At 40.4% G+C, this 10,102-nt stretch overlaps 1 long non-coding RNA gene across 1 annotated transcript; it reads left to right on the top strand.

The window, feature by feature from the left end:
- The first annotated feature begins 392 nt into the window (after positions 1–392).
- On the top strand, positions 393–10,041 carry LOC115947443 (uncharacterized). Its single transcript, XR_004081370.1, has 3 exons — positions 393–550; positions 2,028–2,458; positions 9,899–10,041. It is a non-coding gene; the product is annotated as an uncharacterized lncRNA (long non-coding RNA).
- Positions 10,042–10,102: the final 61 nt, after the last annotated feature.

Below are 10,102 nucleotides of genomic sequence, written 5' to 3'. Positions count from 1 at the left end.
GCTGCATGGAGACCTCATGGCAGCCTTCCAGTATCTGAAGGAGGCCTATAAGGATGTGGGGATGGACTCTTCATTAGGGACTGTAGTGATAGGACAAGGGGTAATCGGTTAAAACTTAAACAGGGGAAGTTTAGATTGGATATAAGGAAGAAGTTCTTTACTGTTAGGGTGGTGAGGTACTGGAATGGGTTGCCCAGGAAAGTTGTGAATGCTCCATCACTGGTGGTGTTCAAGGCCAGGTTGGATGAAGCCTTGGGTGATTCTAGTGTAAGACACCCCTGCGCATGGCAGGGGGGTTGGAACTAGATGATCTTAAGGTCCTTTCCAACCCTAACTATTCTATGATTCTATGATTTTATGACTACATTGTTTTCTGTGTTCCCCAAAGTGAGATCTTTATTCTACTGACATCAAAGGCGGATCTTACATCTCATGCCGAAAGAATCTGATGTATGTCTCCATTCTTGCCACATAGAAGAACCTGAATTTAGAAGCTCAGTATTACATCTGGGTCTTGACAGGATGCCTTGTTACACAGAGGCTTTCGCAGGTAAACATAAAAAAGAAGTATATCTCTCATAGGAAGACGGAGACACGAGGATAAAGTTCCTGCCATTTCTTCCTCCTCCCCAGTCTTATGTCTTTTCTGCTGTCCTTCTCTCCACCTCCATGCTGTGACTGGCTGGATTTCTGCATCTCTCCAGCAAGGTGGACAAGGACACTGAAACTGTTGAAATGTAACCGAAGGAAAGGAAAAGGGTTCAGTTTCCATTTACCTATTTAGCCTCTAGCACTACCCCAAAGGGAGTAGCAAGATATGCAGCCAAAGCAGGGAGTGATGGAAAGATTGTCACTTTTAATGGCAGCCAGCTTTTCTGTTGATGTGACTGTAAAACCATAACCTGAACAATATGTGGTCACCACTTAGAAAGGAAAGAAACTGTAACGGGGAAGGTGGAGCAGTTAAAAGCCCCACTGTAGTTTAAAATCTGTGCAGATGGGTACAAACTTTGGGTCTGTAGAGATGGATATTGGAAAAGTTTTAAATAAAACTTCACTTTGCAGGCAGAAAATAAGACAGTAGCTAGTTTTCACATACATGATAAATTAAATGCCTTTTAATGAAATTGGGCAATTGCAATTGAACTCTATGAAACCACGGAGAATGGCACTGTATCCAAAAATGAATTGTAAGAAACTAATTCTATTCTAAGCAAACTGAAAAACCAGCAGGTGGCTTACCTTATTGAAAACAAAATGGTGTTATGATTTTGAAGGGCTGAGCACCTACTGGGAGAACAGATCAGCTTAACAGACAAGTTGTGTATCCTAGACTGCTGCTCTTTGGTCATAAATTGTTGCCCAAGTTCAAAGATCTCAGCATTATCCCATTCCCAGAGTGAACTCAGTCATTTATCCTGTGACGTGAGTTTGATTAGGAATCAACATCTAAATCATAGTTCTCTTCTTCATTGAAAACTATGACTGCTTTGTGATTGCCATCTTGTCTTTATGGTGAGTTACAAAGTTTAGTACTACTAATAATTTTTAAACTGATCAGAATAATTATGGCCAAACAATATTCTCTAAGAAATTCATTTTTATCACTGACATCTTATATTTTTTCGTAAGTAGAACTAGGACAGATAGCTTGAATGGGCAGCTATATGGATCCTAGAACATATCTAATGCCTAGAATGCACCCAATATAAAGTTTAACTGACAGCATTTATCAAATGGTTTATATTTCTTTCCTTTTGCTTTAAGGTGGCTGTTATAGCAAATGAAGGCTAGAAAAAGATGAGCTTATTAGGAAGGGTCAAGGGCAGACAAGGGAGAACATACACATGTATATTTCATTAAGCCTATAAAAATGATAAACAACTGCAATGTCAGAAGCAATTTATTGCTACTTGGGGTTGAACTCTATTGAAAGTTTCATGAGCATTGATCAAAATTATTTTGTGGGACCATCTATACACGTGTTGCAGTTGATTTATTTTCCTCTCTTTTTTTTTTTTTGATAGACTCCTGTGTAACCCCTGTAAAGTAAGTGCCATTGGATATTTCACAAGAAGGGAGGTTTGTTTTTCTATCCTTCCACACTTCCTTTTAAACAAAGCCATTAATTACCCAGGAGCATCAGCAACTTATGAAAAGGTGAAACACTTTTCATTTAATTGTTGAAAAGTCACTGTATTGTTACTAGTGTTTTACGATTTATGACTCCAACCTGACTCCAACAGACCGTAACAAGAGGCCTACTCTTTTTGGTTTGAGTCTATAGCATTTCACACATTATCGACAAATATTATGCAGTAAAGATCCACACATAAGAAGGATGAGTCATTATGCTTTTTCATCAGCAGGTTTCAGAGGAATGGAGCTTTAACGTGAATAGCCAATATTTGTTCCTGTCACAAAATCTTAAAAGTTTGAAGGAACAGGGAGTGAAGAGGTAAGTCACTAATGTCAGATTTTATTACTGGATAAAAGTTATGTTAGAATTAAGATCATTTTGCATCTCAGTTTATGAACGGTTAAAATATTTTTTAAACCATATTCTATATTAGTGTGCTGTTTTGTTTGTAAGAGATATAATCTAACTACTTAAAAGTCCTTCACAAGTTTTCTCCTTGCTGCAGAGTTGTCCCATCCTTGTCATAGTATCTGCACAGACTTCCACTTCTTTAAGCGCATTCGAAACAGATTCATTGGTCCTTCAGTACAATCTACTGTCACAGGACAATGCAGCAAAGCAGCAAGACAGAAGTAAAATGTAGCAAAGCAGCTTTTGTGCCCATCTCAGCTAAAAGCAACATGAACTCTAGAGGCTGTCATATCTGTGACAGCTGTTATTATGCGGTGCAGCACTGCAAAACACAGTTCTGCTTTTTATGCCTTACTTGGACTATGACTGATTCATTCCATATCTCTGGATGGACACAGTAGTCTTGTCCCCATATTTCAGTTCCTTGGGAGTAAAGTGCTTCTTGGATGTAGACATAAATAATACTAGATAGCTCATATCTGTGTGTTGGCTTTTATAATTGAGTTTAAATATTAATTACCAGACAGATGCTGATGCTACTCTAGTTCCAGATGCTGCTGCCATGTGCCAGTCTCCATCATACAACTGTAGATAAAAATATACTGATTTCAATAGTTTGTGGAAAAGAGTACTTCTTAGGTTGGGGATATCAGAATTAGTCTTTGATTAGCTTATGCCTGCAACACAGAATATGCTTCAGCTCAAACTCATAACTAAGGAAGTGCTTTGGAGTCCAATGGAAAGCTGTGGAAGAATAGACCTTACATATGCAGAAAGCTGGAAGGCTTTGTTCAGGTTGTAATTGTGATAAAAAATTATAATATTGAAATTATTACTAGGCTATGTTTACTCTTCAATGAAAGTGATTTTTTGAGGAACTGAGTAGTCTCTGGTACTTTACCTCTATCTGACTAAATATAGGATCATACTCCAAGTTAATGCGAGGATCAAAATTAACGGCACACAAGGACAAGAGCAGAAATAAACCATGATGAATCATTGTGGTTTGGAAAAGAATGATTAATCAAGGAAAATACTGCCTATTGCAATTAGAGGGGGGAAAATAAAGTCATATGAAGGCATCAGACCACCTCCTGCAAACAGCCTCTGTGTCATAGCAAACAGGACACTTGCCGAAGCGTCAGATCAGAATAGAGGGGTTCCTGCCCTTTAATTGCTCTGCTAAACATGTCAAGATCCAGACAGCTCTATGAGTAAAGAAAATGCAAAAATTTAAAATATTGGCAAGACAACTTCTTCAAAATCACCCCATAATGGATTGTTTTGAGACTTTCCTTCTGTAGAATACAGAGCAGATGCAGATGCAAGAAGGCAGGAAGAAGGCATTGTACCTCATCTGGTGCTTGCATTGCTTCATTCTTCTTCATTCTTCTCTCAACAGAGTAAGGGCCAGGTCAAGAAGCTCTTTAACATAGGGCACTTCCAGTGTTCTTAGAATTCAGTATGTGCTCCGTTTTCCTCCTCATATGGGTTGCACTGTTGCAAACCCTTCCTATGGATGAATGCTGAAATCTCCCTGTTAAATAGACAGCATCTATTTAACTGTGAACAAACTGCATATGTCAGTCTGTAGGTGAGCCAGGGTCACATGAAACCAGACAGTGAGTCAGTTTGCATTGTAGCAGGATAGAGTTTGTACTCTGCCTTGAAGTTTCAATCTAAATTATTAAATTGTCAGTACGCCAAGTGTCTGCTGAGTTTCTGTCAGTGCCAGGTTTAATTCTGAATCAGACCTCACAGATGACTTACAAATCCTCTTTACATAGCCCCTTAAATACAGATGCTCTTTTGTGGAAGGTTATTACCAGGAAACCCCCTTATCCAGTTAATTTCATGCAAAATGAAGCCTTGTGATGGAACTTAGCCACTTCCCACTTGGCTTCAGAGTGTGTACTTCACTGCCATCCAGTGTTAGACACAAGATTATTTACCTAAAAAACCCCGTCTCTGCTGCTTTAATCCTTCAGTTCCTGATTCACCTCTTCAAGTTTACAGTACATGTTACAATATCCACCTACTTACTATTTTAAACTACTTTAGAAACATTCAATTTTTAATCCAGTTACTAATTTCAAATGCTAGAAGTAGGAAAGGAAGAGGATCACAGTGATCTGAGAAAAAATGAAAGATTGTTTGAATCCTGTTTATCTTGGTGGCAGTTAAAATAAATTGCAATGTGCTCCCTGCTCATTCATTGTTTGGAGCGGATGCCTGTATTACCTGGAGGACATGGCTCTTTCAGTCTTCAGATACTATATTAAAAACCTACCCTGCTACCACTTTCTTCTATAGAAAGTCCCACTAATGTCTTCCTCTAAAGGAGAGTATTTTGTTTTAAAAAAATATTACTACTTTTTTCCCATTTGAACAGACAGACAGAGGAAGAAACCATGGCATTTCATTTTGCTGTCTTTAATGATGATGGTCTTCATTCAGTGTTGATGTACTCAGTTTCTTTCACGAGCACTAGTAGTTCGGACTCACACTTCACAGTCATTCTTGTCTAGTATGCATTACTTCTGAAAAAAATATATGAAGACAACAACTAGATGAATGACATTTGAGCTTTAACTTCACAGCCTTGTAATCCTACCTGTGAAGGCTTGGAAATCTAGATCAGGGTCAGAGCAGGAGCCAAGAAAGACCTAGGAATCAAAGCAGAGCTAAGAGAGGCCCAACACAAGGGCTGTAGTGGGAAGTGAAATCTGCGCTGCATGAAAAGTGCTGTCAGAGCAATAAGGTTCTTCTGGGAAGCTTCACCTGGCATTCCCAGCCCCTTGGTTCACGATCCTATCTGACCTCAGGCTTAGGCACCAGCCCTGGGCAGAGCTATGCAGGAGTACCCATCTTCAGCCCTGTCTCCAGCTGCTGCTTTAGTGTTGCTTGGCTTTTCTGGGCTCACACTGAGCTTAAGTTGTCACTTTGCTTTGCTTGATGATCACAGGCCTGTAACTTGGCCTGTGGCTTTCAGCACCATGCTCTCACAAGCTCTCTGGCACGTACTATGGGAGCCATCTCACCATGTCTGGGACCAGCTGCTGGGGGAGGCTGTGCTTTGGGAGTAAGCACATGGCAGAGCCCAGGGAAGACAATGGTGTGTAGCCCTAGTTCATGGTATCTTTGGGTCAGATCATTAAGATGGTCTGTTCTGTTGGAAACAGGTCATGGGTCCCCAGGCTAGAGCACTTCTTGCTTGTGCCAGCTAGTAGCCTCACTTGGTTTTTAGTGCTGGGAAAACTTGCATGACAATAAGAGAAACTGACAACATAATTTCCTAGCTTGAGCCAAAAGCTCAAGGTTGGGCTGTACGGAGAACACAGCAATGCACTCTCAAATCAGTGAATTTCTTATGTGGAAGATATTCTGCTAGTACAAGCACCATTAATTTTTAATGTATTAAAAAAGAAAACTGCTTGTGTTAGCAGAATGTATTAAACCTGATAACCAAGAACAAGCAAAAGGCTGAGGTACTAAATGCCACCTTTGCCTTAGTCTTTAATAGTGAGACCAGCTATCGTCGGGGTACTCAGTCCCTGGAGCTGGATGGCAGAGATGGGGAGCTGATTGAAGTCCCCATAATCCAGAAGGAAATGGTTAGTGACCTGCTCCACTTAGATGTATACAAGTTTATGGGGCTGCATGGGTTCCAAGCAGGAGTGGTGAAGGAGCTGGCAGAGGAGCTCACCAAACCACTCTCCATCATCTATCAGCAGTCCTGGTCTAGTGGACAGGTCCCAAAGGATTGGAGATTGGCTAGCGTGACACCTCTTTACAAACAGGGCAGGAAGGAGGACTCCAAAAACTACAGGCCTGTCAGCCTGACCCCAATGCCACAGAAGGTCATAGAGCAGATGATCCTAAGTGAGACCATAAAAGCACACGTGGGACAATGGAGGGATCAGGCTCAGTCAGCATGGGGTCATGAAGGGCAGGTCCTGCTTGACCAAGCTGATCTCCTTCTATGGTAAGGTGACCCACCCAGCTGATGGTGGAAAGGCTGTGGACATTGTTTGGACCTTAGTAAAGCCTTTGACACTGTTTCCCACAGCATTTTCCTGGAGAAACTGGGGTCTCATGGCCTGAGTAGGATAATTCTTCACCTGGTCGAAAACTGGCTGGATAGCAGAGCCCAAAAAGTGGTGGTAAATGGGTCACATCTAGTTGGTGACTGGTTACTAATGGTGTCCCTCAGAGCTTGGTATTAGGGCCAGTTCTGATTAATATCTTAATTGATGATCTGGATGAAGGGATTGAGTGCACCCTCAGTACATTTGTGGACAAGACCAATTTGGCTGGGAGTGTTGATCTGCTGCTGCATGGTAGGGGATGTGGTATACCCACTCAATGCCATGCTCTTTGGCCCAAGTGTTTATAAAGTTGCTCCAGAAATTAGTCCCATTGTCTGACTCAGTTCTCTGTGGGGTGCCGTGTCACCACGAGATTTGTTTTTCCAGGCCCACAGTAGTCTTCTGGGCAGTGGTGTGGGGCATAACAGGAAGGCTCTGCAGAAAGATCTGGACAGGCTGGATCAATGGGTTGTGGCCAATGGTATGAGGTTTAACAAGGCAAAGTACCAGGCGCTGCATTTGGGCCAAAGCAACCCATGCAATGCTCCAGACCTGGGGAAAAGTGGCTGGAAAGCTGCCCAGTGGAAAAGGACCTAGAGGTGCTTATTGATGGAGATGAACACGAGCCAGCTTGTACCCAAGCAGCCATGGAAGGCCAGTGACATCCTGGCCTATACCAGCAATAATGTGGCCAGCAGGGCCAGGGCAGTGAACATCTCCTGTACTGGGCACTGGTGAGGCCACACCTCAAATCCTGTGTTCAGTTCTGGGCCCCTCATTACAAGAGAGACATCGAGGTGCTGTGCGGGTCCAGAGAAGGGCAACGAAGCTGGTGAAGGATCTGGAGCACAAGTCTGATGAGGAACAGCTGAGGAAACGAGCTGTTTAGTCTGAAGAAAAGAAGGCTCAGGCAGGACCTTATTGCTCTCCAGAACTACCTGAAAAGAAGATGGAGTTAGGAGGTAGCTGGTCTTTTTCTGCAAGTAACAAGCAAAAAGACAAGAGGAAATGGCCTCAAGCTGTGCCAGGGGAGGTTTAGGCTGGATATTAGGAAAAATTTCTCCACTGAAAACATAATCAGGCATTGGAACAGGCTTCCCAGGGAAGTTGTGGAATCACCATCCCTGGAAGCATTTAAAAAATGTGTAGGTGAGGCCCTTAGTAACACGGTTTAGTGATGGACTTGGAAGTGATGGGTAACAGTTGGACTTGATCTTAAAGGACTTTTCTAACTTACTTGATTCTATGATTTTTCTTCAGAAGAGTCTAATTTTGAAAAACAAGTGCAGAATCAGCAACTTCACTAAATTAACACCTTAAGTTAAATTTAATAGAGATAATAAGTTACATAAATAAGCATTTAACTAATGACTTATCCTAGCTTTTCTATAATATTATTATAGAATCAATATTATTTTCCCTTTTACATTTGTAAAAGGAACACTGTAGAGAAAAATCAGTATTTTTAGCGTAAAGATCATTGCCTTTTCAATTGACACTTGTAAATCTTGATTTTCACATTGACAAGCTGTAGAACTCCTGTTGACTACAATTATTCTGAGGTGTGGTCACAAACACAAGAAAAAAAAACCTTAGCCATACTTATAGAATGAGGGCTAATCCCTTGAAGTAACCAGTTCAACATGAGTTTCTAATGCAGATCTGTAGCTAAGAGAGTAACTGTGACAAAGATCAAACAGAATATGAAAATAGCACTGCCTTTTGAATTAAAGTCATGTAGTGATACCATTACTTGGCACATAATTTTAAGCTTTTCTGCAGAATGAGCAATGAGTAGAGATGTAGCAAAGATGCATTACAATGCTTGTGCTCTGTTTATGCCCTTCCTCCACACACGCACCCCCTGTGAGTTTACAGTTAAAGTTCTGTTTAACTCATAGTCTTGACTGCATGCGGTGTTTTGTTTGATCACCATAAAGATCAAAATACTGTGTTGTGATTATAAGGCTGCTGTACTGGAATCACTATCACATCAGTTCTTCAGTCCAGGTTAAGTACCTTTTAAAATACAAATTATAGTGTTTAATGCTTCAAATTGTTTTATCCAAAAACAACCAACATGGAAGGAAATCTGACTGTCATCCTTTGAAGCCTAGAATTGATTGAATTACAGATAACGATGTGTGTGATTCCTTTACCAAAGGAGTTACCCTGTTTCAGGAAGATGTCAAATTATTGCTCTGCCATAGGTTGCAGTCACTTGAACCTCTTCTCTACAGCATCTAACATAGACATCAGAATAGGCTGTTAGTCTAGTAAGCTTATGCTTTCACAAAGGCATGAGCCTTAAATTTCCCCAGCCAGTTAAACATGCTGTAAACCAGCACTCACAGAAAGCTGGACTTCTATATAGCTGAGCAAGTTGCAAATACTAATCCACTTCAGAAAGGTTGTTAGCTTGACCTAAAAATCTCAAGATACTGAGTCAATATCCTTGACAAGTTGGATCCTTTGCTTATCTGGCTCTGGATCTGGACATTTGGAGACATATTCCTTTCACATACTATTTTCATATCCAGTTTTAGTCTCCTGAAGAAATCCAATGGTGATGCATAAACTGTATACAATGGCACAACTATTGAACTTAACTCCCTTTCTTCTTGTTCTAATCTTCAGGTCATAGTTTTGTTAAATATTAATTCAATTATAGAGGTGAAACAGAAAAGGTGATTATCCTAGCTGAAGGAATGACAGCCAGAATTCAAATACAGACATTCCTCACTCTATAGACTGCTGTCCTGAAGATAACAACAAAAACTTAACACAACTAGCAACACAATTGATTTCTAAATATGTGGTTACAGCAGAAGTCAGGGAATGTTACCAGCTCCTCAGTCATTGATTACATCACAAGAAATTTCGAGTAATTATACCATGGGATTCTCAAATCAGGGAACCTCAAAAAAAAAAACAACCCTTATTTTATATATAAGAATAGTGCATAGTGAAACAGAGCAAAGCATGAAAGTAAATGAAGTGGGTTCAAGGACTTGTAGACCTTGAATAATATTTAATTCACTGAATGTAATGTATCTTACTTCAAAGCACTACAGAGAAAAAAGTAATAGGTGTATACAGGTTTCTTCTTTTCCAAGAATACAGTGAGACACTACCTGATGATTAATGGACACTTTGAAATGTTTTGTTTCTCCCTGAACTTCTCTTTATTGTGACCATTGGATTATATAATATAATTACACTTACCAGCCAGAGACTCACTTATGTAAAAAATACCTAGCTTTAGAAACTGCACCCAAGAAGATAACGGGACTTTTCAGACAATGAGGACTTCCCATGTCTGAGGCCCAGGAGGAAAATCACACAGTGCCTTCTCAATGGAGAATCCTCGGGACAGCAGCAGATGGATCTAATAATGTAATATGTAATAAGGTGGTAATGTAATTTTTGTAATAAAAGATCTATGTTTTGGGAGATTTGTGTC

The sequence above is a fragment of the Melopsittacus undulatus genome, chromosome Z (assembly GCF_012275295.1).
Source record: "Melopsittacus undulatus isolate bMelUnd1 chromosome Z, bMelUnd1.mat.Z, whole genome shotgun sequence".
In the NCBI taxonomy this organism is placed as follows: Eukaryota; Metazoa; Chordata; class Aves; order Psittaciformes; family Psittaculidae; genus Melopsittacus; species Melopsittacus undulatus.
Note: the sequence above shows the minus strand (reverse complement) of the source record. Positions and strands in the feature narration are given on the sequence as shown.